This window comes from Acomys minous (assembly GCF_964271855.1).
Source record: "Acomys minous genome assembly, chromosome: 3".
NCBI classification, from domain to species: Eukaryota; Metazoa; Chordata; class Mammalia; order Rodentia; family Muridae; genus Acomys; species Acomys minous.
Window position 1 is genome coordinate 60,085,786 of NC_140485.1, and position 17,257 is coordinate 60,103,042.

A 17,257-nucleotide genomic window follows, 5' to 3' on the forward strand; every position below is an offset into this window, starting at 1 on the left:
GACAGGGTGAGACAGGGTGAGAAGGAGGTAAGAAAGAAAGGTTCTATGACGGTGAAGGTTCAATACATCAACAAGGAATAATAAGAGCGTGCATGCGCAGGTAAACATGCATCAGACACCAGCTTCAAGGCTGGAGAAATAGCTCAGCAGTTACGAGCACTTGTTGCTCTTACAAAGTACCCAGGTTTGATTCCAAGAGCCTACAAGGTGGCGCATCACCAACAGTCATAGAAGATCTGACACCTTCTTCTGACTACTGTGTGCACCAGGCATACACTCAGTACACAGACATACATGCAGACAAAACATTCATACACAGAAGATGAAAATAAATATAAAAACTTAAGGAAAAAATTAATCTCAAGGTAGAAAAAGAAAAATCTGGGGCCAGATGGGTAATGACACTTGCCTCCAAACATCATGACATGAGTTCAATTTCTTCCCCCGCCCCACCCTCCTCCTCTTCCTCTTCCTCTTCCTCCTCCTCCTCCTTCTCCTCCTCCTGCCTCACAGAGACAGAAGTGGCTCTTGCAAGCTGCCCTCTTACCTCCACATGTGTGCTCTGGCCATTACCACTCCCAAAATATAGTAAAATAACTAATTATTTTTAAATGTTTAAGGTTTTTTTTAAAAAAGTACCAAATTAATAGAATTAAAAGAAAATTAAGAGCCTAAAAATAATAGCCTGAGACTTCAGCAGCCCACTTTTAGTCATGATTAGAAAAGTAGGAAGAGGATCCCAAAGAAAACAGAGTGAAATGACTGAGCAGCAGATTATTACCCTATAGAATGGAAAATATGGGGCACTTTACCCAGCAACAGCAGACAACACAGTGGGAGGGAAGTGTGGAAGGGGTTGGAGGAAGGAGAGGAACAAGAAATTTATGCAGTTATATTTTCATAAAAATGTTTAAAAGAAAAAAGGGCATATATTTAAAGAAATTGAAATTGTATTAAAACTCTGGCTTCCGTACAAAAAGGAATGAAACAAATCAATGACACACAATAGGGCACTGTGGCACACGCTTGTAATCCCAGCACTCCGGAGGCAGAGGCAGGTGGATCTCTGTGAGTTCGAGGTCAACCTGGTCTACAAACAGCCAGGCTACACAGAGAACCCCTGTCTTGGGGAGGGGAGGGGGAAAGAAATCAATGACAAAGCTGGTGTGGTAGCTCTTCCTTCTATCCTCAGTGCTCAGGAGGCAGATGTGAGTTCAAGGCTAGCCTGGTCTACATAGTGAGTTCCCAGATAGCCAGGACTACATAGAGAGACCCTGTTCAGAAGAAGAAGAAAGGAGGAAGAGGAGGAAGAGGAGGAGGAGTCAATAATAAAAATAATAAAAATGTGCAGAATTCACAAAGATATAAAAATTCCATTACCAGTACCTAAATCCTCAGAGAGGTCCCACCCTCTCCATGATGGAATGCTGGAGGGTCCAATCCTCAGGGAGGCCCTACCCCCACTCCATAATGGAATGCTGGAGGGTCCAATCCTCAAGGAGGTCCCACCCACTCCATGATGGAATGCTGGAGGGTCCAATCCTCAGGGAGGTCCCACCCACTCCATCATGGAATGCTGGAGAATCCAATCCTGTGAGGTAAAATTGTGAGTTCAAGAGAGCAACAGAAGTAATTCGTGGCATTCCATCTCACCCTTACTCTCTGAACAGTGAGGCTGTTCAAATTTACCAAGGTGGGAGACTCAAAGTGCTAAAATCAGGAGTGTAGGGGGCTAAGACTACCAAGTTACAGAAGCAGCAGGAACTATGGGAGAGAACCGACAACAGTGGGTTAGAGTGATGCCTTATCATTTCCATGAAGTCATTAAAAACCATTAAAATGCCCACTTGAAATGCATCAATTTTAAGGTCTATGATTATATCTCTGTAAACCTAGATATGAAAATAATTTTTAGAAAGTCACAGTGAGTTGTCATTTTCACACATACCCAAACAGCATAATTAAAATGGACTTCAACACCCACTTCTAGAAAGGACTTGGAGCAGGAGGAACCAACCCATGCCCTGAGGAGCTGCTCAAGCTCCTTAGCGTGGTGAACGTAGGCCCATCTTACATCCTGGCAAATTAATTGGCTTCTGCAGTTTGCCCAAGAGGTAAAAACATCTACCTACCAAAAGAATTGCCATCAGCCAAACTTTTTTGACATTGGCCACAAACTGGAAACAAATGTCTCCCAACAAGAGAACAGACCAAAAATAGTCACACAATAACGTTTTACTCAACAAGAAAAGAAATCACACGCTTAAGTGTGGACGAGCTCTAAACCAAGGTGTTTGGTGAAAGAACACACCCACACACAGAGACATACACTCACACACATAGACACACATGCACAAGCACATACAGACACATACACAAGCACACATGCATTCACACACACACACACACACACACACACACACACACACACACCTATGCCACATGGCTCTACCAGTATGAAATCTGTGGTGATAGGTCTCCGTAACGAAGCTGCCCGTGATGACTGACTTTGAGCCTCTTAGAAGCTTGCACGTGTTCTGGTACTTTCACTGCTCATCCGAGCGGTGCCCATCCTGCTCACACCTGCCTAGCGCCTGCCTCCTCATGGCAGCAGTAGAAGGTAACATATCAAGTTTATGTCCAAGCTTTCAGGCAAGAATCTCTATGGGGTGACGCATGTGAGTCAGCATCAGGCTCGTCCACATCTGGGAGGTGAAAATCGAGATCAGGTGCGGATTTTTCTTGCCTGACCCACCCACTGTAAAGTCCCACAGTGATGTCACAGAGTGACACTGAGCAGACGTTATGAAGTCCTGTGACATCGTAGAGTGACACTGACATTCACTGATCATGATCACCTGGACCTGAGATTTCTTCAGGGTTGGAAAAAGTTGTCCTGCATATGTCTCTCTGCATTTATTAATTTTAAAATGTCTGTAAAGAAAGCTTGTAATAATCAACTGTGTGGATTGAACACATATTAGACAGTAGGTGGATGAACAGAGAGTAGTAAGCAATACATTATTCTATGTGTTGAATTTTTTTCAAAGAAAATGAGCTCATTTAGAATGCATTCCCTAAAGTGATGTTGACTTCCATACAAAAAAAAATTAGAGGAAATTACAGATTTCTATTTACATAGATGGCTGGATGAATACATAGTAACTAGATGATCAGTTACGTGAATGGACGGATTTATAGATTAAATAGGTAGAAAATAGATTGTAGATGCATGAAGGGTAGGTTGATAGGTCAGCAGATAGGCAGACAGGCAGGCAGGTGGACGGACGGAAAGCTAATGCAAACTGGGCATATGTGGCCAAGGCAGCCGTATTCCATCATGACGGCTAACACCCTCTCTGTCTCTACAGACACGGAAAATTCTGTGGCATGCCCCTGCTGCTGTTGAACCAAGCATCCAGTATTCATGAGTGTGTAAGTCATTCCTGACCTCCTGTGATAATGAAAAGCGGCGATGTGAATGCCCCGACACGCGCACTACTTTACAGCTTGCCAAGATGCTCTGAACCAGAGTCCTAAAAGCGGCATTCGTAGTTCAAAGGTGACCCGCGAATGTGGTTTTGCTAAAGATAGTCAAACGTCCTTCCATGAGGTTTTTCTGGCCAGCTTGTAATGCGAAGCCTTTTGATTTTAAATATCCCCAGTTCATATTTCATATTAACTAACAGGCACTGGGAGCGCGGACCTGTGGCCAGGGGTGCAGAAGACGGTATCCTCGAGCTCCTGATATGAAAATTTTTACCACACTAGGGAGTGCAGTCTAAGTGGGTTCATTTCTTTTAGACAATTTTTCAACACACACACACACACACACACACACACACACAAACACACACGGAGGGGGGTGGAGAGAGAGAGAATATATATGTATATATACATGTATACACACACACACACACACACACACACACACACACACACACACACACACACTTGGGTATCCTACATAATTATCAAAGATAAACATTTTGTCACCAGTGCTTATGATGACTTAGTTCTCTTTGTATTCAAAGAAACAAAACAATAAAACAAACAACTACCTATTTAGAGAGAAAGAAGAAGAAGGGAGAGAAGGAAAGAGGGAGAGAGGAGGGAGGGAGAGAGGAGGGAGGGAGAGAGGAAGGAGGGAGAGAGGAAGGCTGGCAAGAGCGCATCAGAACTGGAGCTTTTGTGCCGGCAGCACGCCTCAGAGCCTTTTCAACCCCACCAGCACCCACTGCCACCCATCAGTACCCACGCCCCACCCACTACCACCCCAACCCCTGTCACCACCAGAAAAACAAGGACCTAAGGCTCAGGTGTGGCTCTCTCCCATCATTTCCAAGTTTTCTAGCATGGACAAGGATGCCTCCTGCTGCGCCTGGATATGATTTTTCTCCAGAGCAAAGGCCCAAGGGGAATTAGGAGGTCGGAGCAACCAACCCGAGGAAATGTGCCCCCTTTCCACCACAGAGGCTGAACTCACCCCCGACTCCCACCTTACCACTTCCCCATCCCTCCCCCCCACCCCGATCCCCACACACAGTGTGCTCACTGTTGCCCTGTTTTAATTCATGGATGTGATGCACAGGCTTAGCATCTGGTTGGTTTGCTTGCACTGAGTGCGGTACTGTTTCAAAGCACGGCTTCTGACTTTAAGGAGAAAAACCTACACTCACGTGGCTTTTTAAAACTCAGCCCCGTCCTCCCACAGGGACAGTCAGCACACACCACAAAAGACAGGGGCGAGCTTTTCATATTTCTCCTCTGGAGTCCAGGGCATTTGAACTGGCAGCCCTTTGTGTAAAGCTTGGCACAACAGTCCGTGCAGCACGGACTGCCCTAATTTTAGAGGAAAACACAGGCACAATCACATAGAATTTGCTTTGGAATTCCCTCTGATTGTTTAATTGGTGGCTCTGCCACTATAGAGAGGCTCTTTCTTTTTCTTTCTTTCTTTCTTTCTTTCTTTCTTTCTTTCTTTCTTTCTTTCTTTGTTCCTCCCTTCCTTTTTCCTGTGGTTTGCAGTGAAAGCACAGATTTCTAAGAACCTCATCCTAGAGGAACCTGACTAGAAACAGTGCAGGGTTCCCACGGGCGTGCGCAGAGCATTCTGTGCAAGCCCTCCCCTTTCAGGGTTTACGGTTTGATGTGTTTGCTCCTCCTTTGCCAAAGGGAAATCCTTCCCCGATCCTATTCCATCTATTTCTATACCTGCAAGAAGAAAATATGCACACACCTGTAAATTATTCATCACCTTTGCCAAATTCACCTTTTGATCTTCAGAGGAGACGGGCAGAGAGAGAGGAGAGTGTAGAAGAATCTTCTGAGGGCTGGGTGTTTGTTTTTATTTTTTTATACGTGGTTTTAGTGAGTGTGTGTATGTGCATGTGCACGCGCGCGCGTGCGTGTGCACCCGCACATATGTGTAGGGGAGAGACACTCTGTACTGTCATTCCTCAGGGGAAACACACTTCCCTTTTGAGACAGTCTCTCACTGGTCATAGGCTAGCCGGCCCCAGGGTCTGAGATATATAGCTGCCTAACTGCCTCCCGACCAGCAGGAATCTCTGACACCCCGCCATGCCCGGCTTTTACGTGGGTAACAGGATTGTACTCAGGTTCCCTGGCACTTTAGCCACCTCCTCAGGCCTTGGTTTTTACATGTAAATTTTAAAAAATTTTTAATTATGTATGTATATGTGGAATTGGGTAGAAAAAGTGCATATGTGCGTGCCTGTAGGGGCCGGACAAGGGTGTCTGGTCCCCTGGACAGGGAGTTCTAGGCAGCTGTGAGCAGCCCAGCTTGAGCTCTGGGAACCCTGCCCCTCCTCCACAGGGGCAGCAAGCACTCTTGGCCACTGAGCAATGCCTCCAGGCCCGGGACTTGGCATCTAATTTGCAAAGACACAGATCCACATGAACCATGCTCTAGGCACCTGTAACTCTGATGAAAGGCACACTCCCAGAACATCCGTCACACTTGTAGCTGACAGAAAAGACGCTGCCAAATAAGACTACAAAAATGGAGGAAAAAAATAAAAACAGCTTCAACATAATCTCTGAGCGCTGGGCTGAGCTGGAGTCAGCCCTTCTAACTGTAGCCCTGATGGACTGGTGCTTCAGACTCAGGGACAGGAGGGTCTTTGAGGCAAGCAGAGGTAAACAGGCCCAGGAGCACTCCAAACACCTCATCAGAATCACACCCCCCAACTGTGATTGGGCTCCAAAGGGCAACATGAGATACAAATGCTATTTAAAGGGAAAGCAAGGGGCCCCATTTGCAACCAGTGGTCAGCCAGCATAGCCTATGGCCTGTGAGAGAAGCCAAAAGTACGCTTCAAATTCCCTTTCAAGAAAGTCATGTCTCTCCTGGGCATAGAACCCAGTGGTAGGCCATTTTCCCAGCATGCACAAGGATGCAGGTTCAAGCCACAGTAGCAGAACAAACACAGAGATCAGGAGGCAGCACTTCTGTGTCTTAAGCTGGACTCTCCGCAGCATCGCGTATTGAGCAGAGGTGTTCTGCCCCACCTGTCACCTTTCTCACCTCCTTAGAACAACTTCATAGATGGTTTATTTTGCTGTTTGCTTTCCAATATGCTTGTCATAAGATCTCACTCTCATTAGTCGTGTACGTGTGTGTGTGTGTGTGTGTGTGTGTGTGTGTGTGTGTGTAAAGCCAAAGAGGGAAAATCCAGAAGTGAACTCAAACAAGCAACTGCACACCACATAAACGCTATACTCACCAGCCAAGATGGCTGATCTGGGATCAGAGTCACCTGCAGCTTCAGAGTCCACCCTGCCAACTCCATCACTGTACCAGGTGCTTCCCCCATGGAAGCCCTGGCATGTGCTTTGGGTGGGGATAGTTGCCAAGGCACCACCCTCCTCCCATGGGTGAGACTGGTGTCAGCCACAACACTGAGGCAAGCTTGTCTCCCACTCAACCTTCTCCACCTTCAATGACGGCCACACAGCCCACCCTTCACGTCACCAATCTAAACATGACCTCCTTAATTAGCCCCAAAAGGGAGGGCCAGGGACGGATGTCGGCAAGTTGAGGAAGGACAGACCCACCTGTGTTGAGCCAAGTATGCCACGAGCCTGTTCCTAGGAAGAAAAGCTATTGGGAGATTGGTCCCACAAGGCCATGTCTTCAGAGCCCTGTCTCCAGCCTCCCACGGTCTTGGGATGACCAGGTTAAGCCAGTCCTTGCTGGCTGGGAAACTGCCAGAGGTCCTAGAGGACCAGTCTGAGATTCCTAAGTGGGCGTTTTCTTCCCCGTCCCACAACCACCAAGGCCTTCAGAGGTCACAGCACCAATTTCCTATGTGAGGCCTGCGACTTAAAGGAAGGTGATAAGCTTCAGGACAGCAAGGGGCTTTTTCTTGAGGTTGGCTTTTTTTTTTTCTTAACTAAAGGTAAAGAATTCTTCACTTTCCCAGAGTTGGCTGGCTAGAGTCTGGTGCTCATGAGGACAGGATGGCCCATGAGTAGGGCAACACAGAGAGCCAGCCTGTGAGATAAAGAAGGAGACGGTGCAAGAACATAATTAGACCCTCCTGCCCAGGAGTCTGAGGCTTTGATGGAAAAACCAGACTGGCAGGTTTGACATGACAACTAAAGCTATGTGCCGCTGAAGGGATCTTGGCTGTGAGACCTTTCTTCAGGGATGGCACCCAGCCTACCTCTTCCACAATTAACTCCTGGGCATGCTCCAACACCAACCATTTACACAAAACAGAATCACATACAATGCTTCAACATTGGGGTGGAACAAGGAAAGAAATATAAATCTCCGATTTGTGCTGATAGCACTGAGACAGGAGCAGGCAAGTGTTCCTCAGGGGTCACAAGGGCCATCAATGGTGTCACTGGGACACCTTTAATCCTTACTGAACTGAATCCAAAAACCAGGCTAGGGAGTTGGTTCTATGGGAACAGGGCTATAACTGTTTGACGTTATCATTATTTGAATTTAAATTTTTCATTTAATCTACACATATAACTTTACATTGATACTATCAGAGAAATACAATGAACTTATTGTATTGGCATATTTTTTTGGTTTGGTTTTGTTTTTAATTTTTACTTATTTTACATCCTGACAGTAGTTTCTCCTCCCAGCCCTTCCCTCCACCTCCTCTCTCCCCTGCCCCCAACGTTTCTTTTGTTTCTCTTCATAAATGTGCCAGCCTTGATGGATATTAACCCTCCATGGCATATCAAGTTGCAGTAAGACTAGACACCTCCTCTTCTACTGAAGCTAGACAATGCTGCCCAGTGCGGGGAAAGGGGCCCCAAGGCAGGCAACAGCGTCAGAGACAGGAAGACCAAACTACACTTTAACACTATTTCTTTCTTCTAGGAAATATGGAGCCCAACAATGGCCTTCAGAAAGTCAGCTCAGAGGGGAAAGACTTAAGAGAGATCAAAAGGAAAGAGGTGGTGGAGTGAAGGGGACAATGCCCACCTGGCTGTCACGTCACCAAACCCATCCGTTCTTCAGTGGCAAAACCCACATGTTTTAGACTATTTCCCCCCAGGACTCAAAGCCACTCAGAACCAACTGATGACTATTCAGCTGTCAGAATGCGGCAGGGAGACCCGTTTTGAGAGATCCCTCCTCTGCTCCAGCCTGGACCAGGAAGGTGAACACACTGCTCACCGCACGACAAAAGTGCCAGCCTGATTCACAAAGCCAACAGGAAGGACCAGGGAACCAGCCCACTTGCTTCTGTCTGAGGAAGCTGATGAACCTTTCGTAAGTCCCGTGGTGAGGAGCTTGTCTGGCTGAGGGAAAGGAACTAATTCAAAGATTGTCAGCACTTTCCACTCGGTGTCAAGTCAACTAACCCTGTTTTAAAAGCCACCACAGGCTACTTTTAGAAAATACCATTTTAGGGGCTAGAGAGATGGCTCAGTAGTTAAGAGAACGTGTTGCTCTTGCAGAGGGCCTGGGTTCAGCTCTCACCACCCACATAGTTGCTCAGAACTATCTGTAACTACATTCCCAGGGGACTTGGTGTCCCTCTCTATCTTATATAAACAATGGGTACATGTGCTATACAGACATACACACAAGCAAACACTCATTCACATAGATAGAAACAAATAAGAGAAATGCTGTTTTCTTCGTGTTACTTCTATGATGCACTGTAATACCCAGGAACAACCTGAGTTTTAGAAAACTCTCCCGTACTCTAGGTATGACAAATATAGGAGATGGGGAAATAGAAGGACCCAGAGGGTCCTAGAAACCTACAAGAAGAACATTGTGATGGGTGGATCGAGGCCCAGGGTAGTCTGCTCAAACTATTGCACTAATCAAGGACAATACAATAGTAAACACCGAACCCCTACTCTGATCTCCCAATGGACAGGACATTCTGCACAGTTATGTGGAGAGCAGGGACTAACTCTGACATGAACTCTGGTGTTCCATATTTGACCACCTCCCCTTGGTGGGGAGGCCTGGTGGCACTCAAAGAAAGAATAAGCAGGCTACCAAGATGAGACTTGATACCCTATGACCATATAGTGGGGGAGGAGATCCTTCTTGGTCATAGACCTAGGGGAGGGGAATAGGGTGAATGCGGGAAGAAGGGAGGGATGGGAGGATACAAGTGATGGGATAACAATTGAGTTATAATCTGAATAAATTAATAAAATTAAATTTAAAAGAGAAAACTCTCCCATTCAATATCAGCACTCTCAACCTGAGATACATGGGAGGCAGAATGAGGCTCCTATCAAAGGGGGCATAGGTTCAGGGAAGTGTGTGTGTGCGCACGCGCGCAAGCACATGCACGTGCATGCACACATCTGTGCGTGTGTGTGTGTGTGTGTGTGTGTGTGTGCGTGCGTGCATGTGTGCGCGCATGCATGTGTGCGTGTGTGTATGCTTGTGAACAAGCATAGACAGACGATAGATATGTATGCATATGTGTATATGCAATGCACATTCATATGTAGCAGGCATTGTGCTAATTTCTGAGAAATGCTGTTTCTATCAAAACACAATGACGTAAAATCAGTGGTTCCTGTTCCCATCACACATGGAGAACTGACCCTGCAAGTTGTCAGCGGACCATGGTGCACACTTTCTATTGTGTGTGCAGGTGTGTGGATGTGTGCAGGCTGTGGCACACTTGTGGGGGTTGGTCCCTGCAGAGAACCCAGACCATCAGACCCCAGAGTCCATGCAGAGAACCCAGACCACTACCCAACCCCACCAGCTAAAGTTTAGAATTCCCTGCAGGAGCCTGGAGGGACACAGAGCAGACATGTCGGTTTGAACTGTGCTGACATCATTATTCATTTTCTTCAAGCCACAAGCTGAGTCAAGACTGTTTCCATTTCCATATGTAACGCTTGTCTTAGCTGGGGTTTCTATTGCTGCAATGAACACCGTGACCAAAAAGCAGTTTGGGGAGGAAAGGGTTTATTTGGCTTAAGCTTCCACATCACAGTTGTTATTAAAGGAAGTCAGGATGGGAACTCATGCCCAGAAGCAACCTGGATGGGGAGCTGATGCAGAGGCCATGGAGGAGTGCTGCTTACTGGATGGTTCTTCATGGCTCACTCAGCCTTCACCCAGGACCGCCACCAGCCTGCACCCAGGACCACTACCAACTATACCCAGGACTGCCACCAGCCCAGGGAAGGCACCACCCATAATAGGCTTGGCCCTGGGCCATCAACCACTAATTAAGAAACGGCCCTGCAGGGCTGCCTACAGCTTGACCTGATGGAGGCTCTCTCCTCTACGATGACTCTAGCTTGTGTCAAGTTGACATAAGACCAGCCAGCACAGCATGTTTCTCCAGACACACAGAGGCTTCCCTCCTGCCTCATCCTCTCTTGCTGGTGCTGAGTCTATGGGACCTGCCATCACTAGCATTTGACAATTGTTCAATATATATTTGCACGCTGGAACTGAGACATTAGACCAAAGCCACTTTGTTTAGCATATACAAGGTGCTGGATTTTATCCCTAGCAGTACAGAAAAGTAATCCTAGGGGCTGAGGAGATGGCTTGGTCGGTTATGTTCTTGGCATGCAAGTATGAGGCCCTAAGATTCCCAGAAACCACACAGAGCTAAATGTGGCACCCCAGCCCAGGGGAGGTGGAGACAGGGGGATCCCTGAAGCTTGCTGGCCAGTCAATCTAGCTGAATCAGTGAACTACAGGTTCAGTAAGAGATCTGATGTTGACTTCAGACCACACATACATACACACAAACACATACAGGTACATGCACACATGCACCTGAACATACATATGTCTCTCTCTGTCTCTCTCCACACATACACATGCACAAGTACATGCACACATGTGCCAGTACATAAACATATCTGTCTCTCTCTCTACAGGCGCACACACACACACACATGCACCTATACATAAATATATCTGTCTCCATCTCTATACACACACACACACACACACACATACACGCACGCACGCGTGCACACGCACCTGTACATAAGCATATCTGTCTCTCCATATATACACACATACACACGCACCTGTACATAAGCATATCTGTCTCCCTCTTGTATACACACACACACACACCTGTACATAAACATATCTGTTTCCTTCTCTATGCATAGAAACACACACACATGCCCCTGTACATAAACATATCTGTCTCCATCTCTACACACACACACACACACACACACACACACACACACACACACACGCAGTGGATGGAAGAATTTCTATGCAAATTTATTTCCAGGCATGCTGATGCTTGAAAATGAGCCCAACCCCTGACTCACATCAGTCCTAGACCACAGCCAGAAAATGGATGCAAGGGCTCACAGAATGATGCTCCATGGGACTGGATCCATGCTGATTGCCACTGTCACAGAATATACAGAAAGCTGGCTTTCAATGCCCAGCCTGGATGCTGGTGTCAGGAGATTCTCTCAGGTGCTTCTCTGTGCTTTCCTGGAACACTCCACACCAAGAACTCTCCTCGCTGCCCTGTCAGGCATGCATCAGAGTTCTCAGGCACTGCCAAGAGAAATTAATTCTCCCACTGGGATTTTATTTAGATGCATTATAACACACAATGCTTGCTTTCCAGGTTTAGAGCTAATCACCCTGTGAAGAGGGAAGTAAGCGCTATTCTCATACAGCGAGGGCACAGTTCTGTACAGAATTACCCCCAAACGGCAAGACAGAAGACAAAATAAGCATATCACCTTAGCCAAACTGTTAAAATAATAACAAAGTAGAGGTCCTGGTTCCCTGACTGCTGTACAGACAAAGCATATCAAAAACGGAGATGAAATCAGGTATAAACCTGATTCCCGCCTGAAGGAAAGAGACACCACAAACAAGGGCAGGAAACAGAACTCACCCCACACCCAGAGGATGCTTTCTTCACTGCTGTGTGGCACACTTTCTCACTTGACCCTGATCCCTAACTCTCCAGAGAAGAAATAAACTTAAGACTATTTGATTGAACCAGAAGCTCTCTTCTATGCAAAACCCCCCAGTGTCATCAGCAGAGTGACCTGCTTCCTACCTTCATTCCTCCTGACTTAGGATCCTGCTTCTCCGAACTCAGCCCAAAGACTATGGTACTCATTACTGATGCTCCACGCCCCTCCCCACCACCACCCGCATCCCCCTACCACCACCACCACCACCACCACCACCACCACCACCACCACCACCACCCCACTCTGCCATCCCCCCACCCCCACCCCCGTGCAGCTACATCATCTGCAGGACACCTGTCCTCCCTCCCCTGGGGAGATACCTGGGAGTTAATAGTTGCTAGGGAGAGAGGGACGTTTTCTTCAGTGGTGTAGCTGAAGGTCAGTTGCCTGCACTTCTGTACTTCTGTAAATAATGGCCCCTTTGCAGCCACTTTTTCCGTGCTGTAACTTTCATGAAACTCAGTGGACCACCAACAAAACTAAGACGTCAAAGTAGAAGACGGACTAGCTGGGAAGATGAAGATGATGAGCCAAAGTGGGAGGTCATAACAAAAGGCAAACATGACCAAAATATATTACTTAAGCACAGAGCTGCCATAGTAAAAATCTTAGTTTTTTTATAACCACATAACCAATATGCGCCAATTAAAAAAAAAAACAGCTAGCTGGGATGGTCACAAAAAGGTGTTTCTCATGAAGTAAAATGTCAATTTATCAAGAATACAAGCAGAAACCTTGTTTGCCATGCAAAGGGGACAGACAAGGAACTGGTGGCAAAAACAAGTCATTGCATTTGACTTCTATTATGAGGGATATTGGCTTAGGGAGCATAATACAGTGTGTGTGTGTGTGTGTGTGTGTGTGTGTGTGTGTGTGTGTGTGTGTGTGTATGTGTATATAATATACACACACATACAAAAAACCACCTTTCTAGTAAATAGGAAAGCACACCACAGCTATCCAAAAGATGAGGAAGTGGGAAGTCTGAAGCTATTTCTTTCTTGGTTCCTTTTCATACAATTTTCTTTCTAATCAGAATTTAAAATCTAAAAGAAACTGAAATATAAAACACCTGCAAGAAAATATCTAAATACTCCAATTTTTCCCCAAAGGTCTAGGAAGTCAGTGGAAGAGGAAGCGAATGGTGCGGGCATGCCCAAGCATTTGGTTCTCCATCATCTGGATTCTGATACTCAATTACGGCTGTTAATTTACTAATAAGTACAGAGACACTGGAGACTACCAGGTCAAAATCAATCTCTGCCTTGAGGCCCAAGAGCTCTTCAGAAATACAGCCATGGACTGTGTGCGCGCACAGGCACATACACCTGTTCACAGGATGGCTAATTCCCTGTCAGCTGGGCTTCAGGTGAAAATGCCACTTGGGGTACCAAATGCCTGTCTAATGCCCTGAGGATGTCTCTTGATGACATAAAAATTGGAATCCATAGGCCTAGTAAAGTAGGCGGCCCTCCCCATCAGGACGCCTTAGCTACCGCAATGAGAAGACAGCAGTCTTCAAACAAGAGCTAAAATTTGTATATTCAGATCTCCTGGTCTCAGCCTTCAGCCTTAAACTTGAACTCTCACCATCAACCCAGTGCTCAGTTTGTGGTACCTCTGGGATTTCTTGGCCTCCAAAACTGCATGAGCCAGTTACCTAAATAAATCTACATAGATGGGTGACTGGTAGTAGCTAATAGATGGGTGGGTGGATAGATAGATAGATAAATAGGTAGAAGCTGGATTGATGGTAGGTAACAGATACAGAAATGGTAGACACCGTCTTCATTTCTTCTCCCGCTGCTGTTATAAAATGCTATGACAAAGCTACTTAAATCAACACTGGATTCAGCTCAGCTCCAGGTCACAGTCCATCTTTGTGGGGAAAGCCTTGAAGCAGCTGCTAACAGCACGTCCACAGTGAGGAGCAGACAGCCGCGGTGTAAAAGTGACGAGATGCAAGGCAGGACACGCCTCACTCCACTGTAAGGTAACTAGGATTGCCTGCTCAGGGAATGGTGCCATCCGCAGAGGATGGGTCTTTCTGCCAACCATGACAATCCCCCACAGACGTGCCCAATACAACCAATACCATGTCCTCCCTCATGGAGCCTCCCTTCCTAGATGATAGCTGTAAAAACCAAGTCATCACAGGTAGATACATACTAGGTATATATAGTCATTCCTTAGGGGATGAGTGATCATGGAGAGAGAGAGAGAGAGAGAGAGAGAGAGAGAGAGAGAGAGAGAGAGAGAGAGAGAGAGATTTTCCTGTTCCTGTTGATATCATTTTTTTCTGAAGGATCTAGACTAATTTAAACACATTTGCATATTCTGTCTCTCTGTAAGCATATGTATATATAACTATGTATATAATATGTGGTGCTATTATATTATATAACTAAACACACACACACACACACACACACACACACACACACACACACACACGTGCGCATGCGTGAAGAAAGAGAGAGACCTACAAACTGGGTCAGGAGACCTTACCCTGCTGCTCCACTTTGGTAAGTTTATAGAACCGAGCACTTGGTTTCCAAAGACACGCTGAGGAAGGTTTTACAGCGATGGTGTGTTTGCTGGCATCCTCCTCACAGCTCACCACACCAGTCTTCCTCAGAGAGGCAGGCAGCAGTGACACACAGTGATCTCTCTAGAGACATGCCATGTGCTCCCAGGGCCGCCTTCCCTGCCCCTGGCTGAACATGGTCGCCTTGGCAGTTTGTATTTGCTGCTCAATCCTGTCACTTACTTGTCATTTCTGTTCTTGACTATGCCATCTACAGCATTGAGTCAAGAAAGGCACTGGCGGGCGTCAGGTTTTGAAGAATGTGAACTGAAAGCTGACATTATTAAAGAGTCAGGCAGATTTCAATGGAAACTCAGACCTTAAATGCTCCTGGAAACTCCATCACGGGTGGCCCTGCATGCCTATGCCTCCTGGATCACAGACAGATGGGCCACAGAGCACTCTGTCCAAGCTGAGAGGGCACTCTGAAAGTCTTGGAAGTCTTTCTATAACTCTATATAATATCTATATAGTTATATAGATATGCATATTTACAAATACATATAAAGAGAGACCTAGCACATATGCAGATATGTGTTTAAATTATAGTAGGCTCGGGGCTGGAGAGATAGCTCAGTGGTTAAGAGCGCTGCCTGCTCTTCCAAAGGTCCTGAGTTCAATTCCCAGCAACCACGTGGTGGCTCACAACCATCTGTAACGTGATATGGCGCCCTCTTCTGGCTTGCAGGCATACATGCAGGCAGAGCACTGAATACATAAATAAATCATTAAAAAAAATTATACTAGGCTCTCTAGAATAATATAACCAACGGGAAATGGGGAAGTCTGTATATCTGTCCTTCCCAGCATCTGTGTTCTCCACCCCCACTCCAAGCCCGCTCACATCCAGACACACTCCTTAGGGAAATCTTTCCTCACCATCTCACCCTCAGCTGTGTGTATGCCCTAACCATGAAAGAGACAGCAAGCTCCTTGACATCAGTACAGCGAGGACAGTCATAGAATCTAAGGCTGTTGTGTCCTGAGCCTACAGCAGGCGCTAAGAATTCCCACACGCCAAGGCTCAGGCTCTTTCCTGAGCTTGTCCAGCTTGTGAGGGGCCTCCTGCAGACTGCAGTGTCCACAGGACCTAAGGACTAGGGTGCACTGCAGAGCCACAGCCAAGGAAGGAGCATCAGGGCTGAGCTTGCGAGTTCACTTCTCATGGAGACCATAGAAGAAAGAAAACAAATACATCATCCCCTTCAGTCCTCCGAGTCATGATGGAGAATCAGGCCAGAGGGAGGCAGTAATTTGTGCAAAGCCACACCGCCACTTGGTTCTGGAGCTGAGACAGGAACCTGCACCTAAAGCTAGCCTTGTGGACACTTCATAGGCCACCTGGAAGAGACCCAGGCTGGGGAGGCAGTGCCCACGTCGAGAGAGTTAATTGCCAGACATCACTGGGCCCTGACTTATCTCTTAGAATTCCTGCGACAGCACACCACTGTGGGGCTTCTGAGGCAAAGCAAGCAGGAGCTCCTGCTTCCCAGAGCTGATGCCAACAAAACTGGGGACCCCGTGGGCGATGCCCTCACTCCAGACAGTGTGCTGACTGCCCTTCAATCATCCGTCCTTCCAGTCACCTGTCCTTCATCATCTTCCTTCCAGCAGCCTGGTGGTCCATAACCCTTCCTTGTCATTTGTATAACTCCACACACTTATCTATGCCTCTATTATCTATCCCCTCACCACTTACATATACCTCTATACCATCCATCTACCCATCCATCAATATATCTACCTATGCATCCACTACCTGACTATTTACCACCCATCTGCTAATGCACCTTTTACCTATCCATAGAAACTCATTCACCTGTGTATCTACCTATCCACGTGCCACCTACCTATGATCAACCCCCACCTATGCATCCACAGAACCATCTATTTACATATCCAGTTATTCATCTATAAGACCACCAATCTATATATTCATCTACTTAGCTATAGATCAACCTATATATTTACCTAATCATCCATCTATCCACCCATAGGACCCCCATATATATATAATCAATAAATCATTAAAAAATTATACTAGGCTCTCCAGAATAATATAACCAATGGGAAATGAGGAAGTCTGTCTATCTGTCCTTCCCAGCATCTGTGTTCTCCACCCCCACTCCAAGCCTAGTCACCCACTACCTATCTATTCCACCAATACATCTACCTACCCATTGACCACACACATGCCCATCTTCC

General features: G+C 46.5%; 1 protein-coding gene across 3 annotated transcripts in view; it reads right to left on the bottom strand.

Moving 5' to 3' along the window:
* The window catches only part of PHACTR3 (phosphatase and actin regulator 3), a 218,227-nt gene that overhangs the window by 154,587 nt on the left and 46,383 nt on the right, over positions 1–17,257 (bottom strand). Inside the window, exon 1 of one of the 3 annotated variants that reach the window (XM_084775021.1) lies at positions 4,545–4,565. The exons of the other annotated variants lie outside the window; for them this stretch is intronic. The gene's annotated coding sequence lies outside the window, so the exon portion shown is untranslated. Of the gene's footprint in view, positions 1–4,544; positions 4,566–17,257 lie in introns of those variants that run through there. 3 annotated transcript variants of the gene reach the window in all.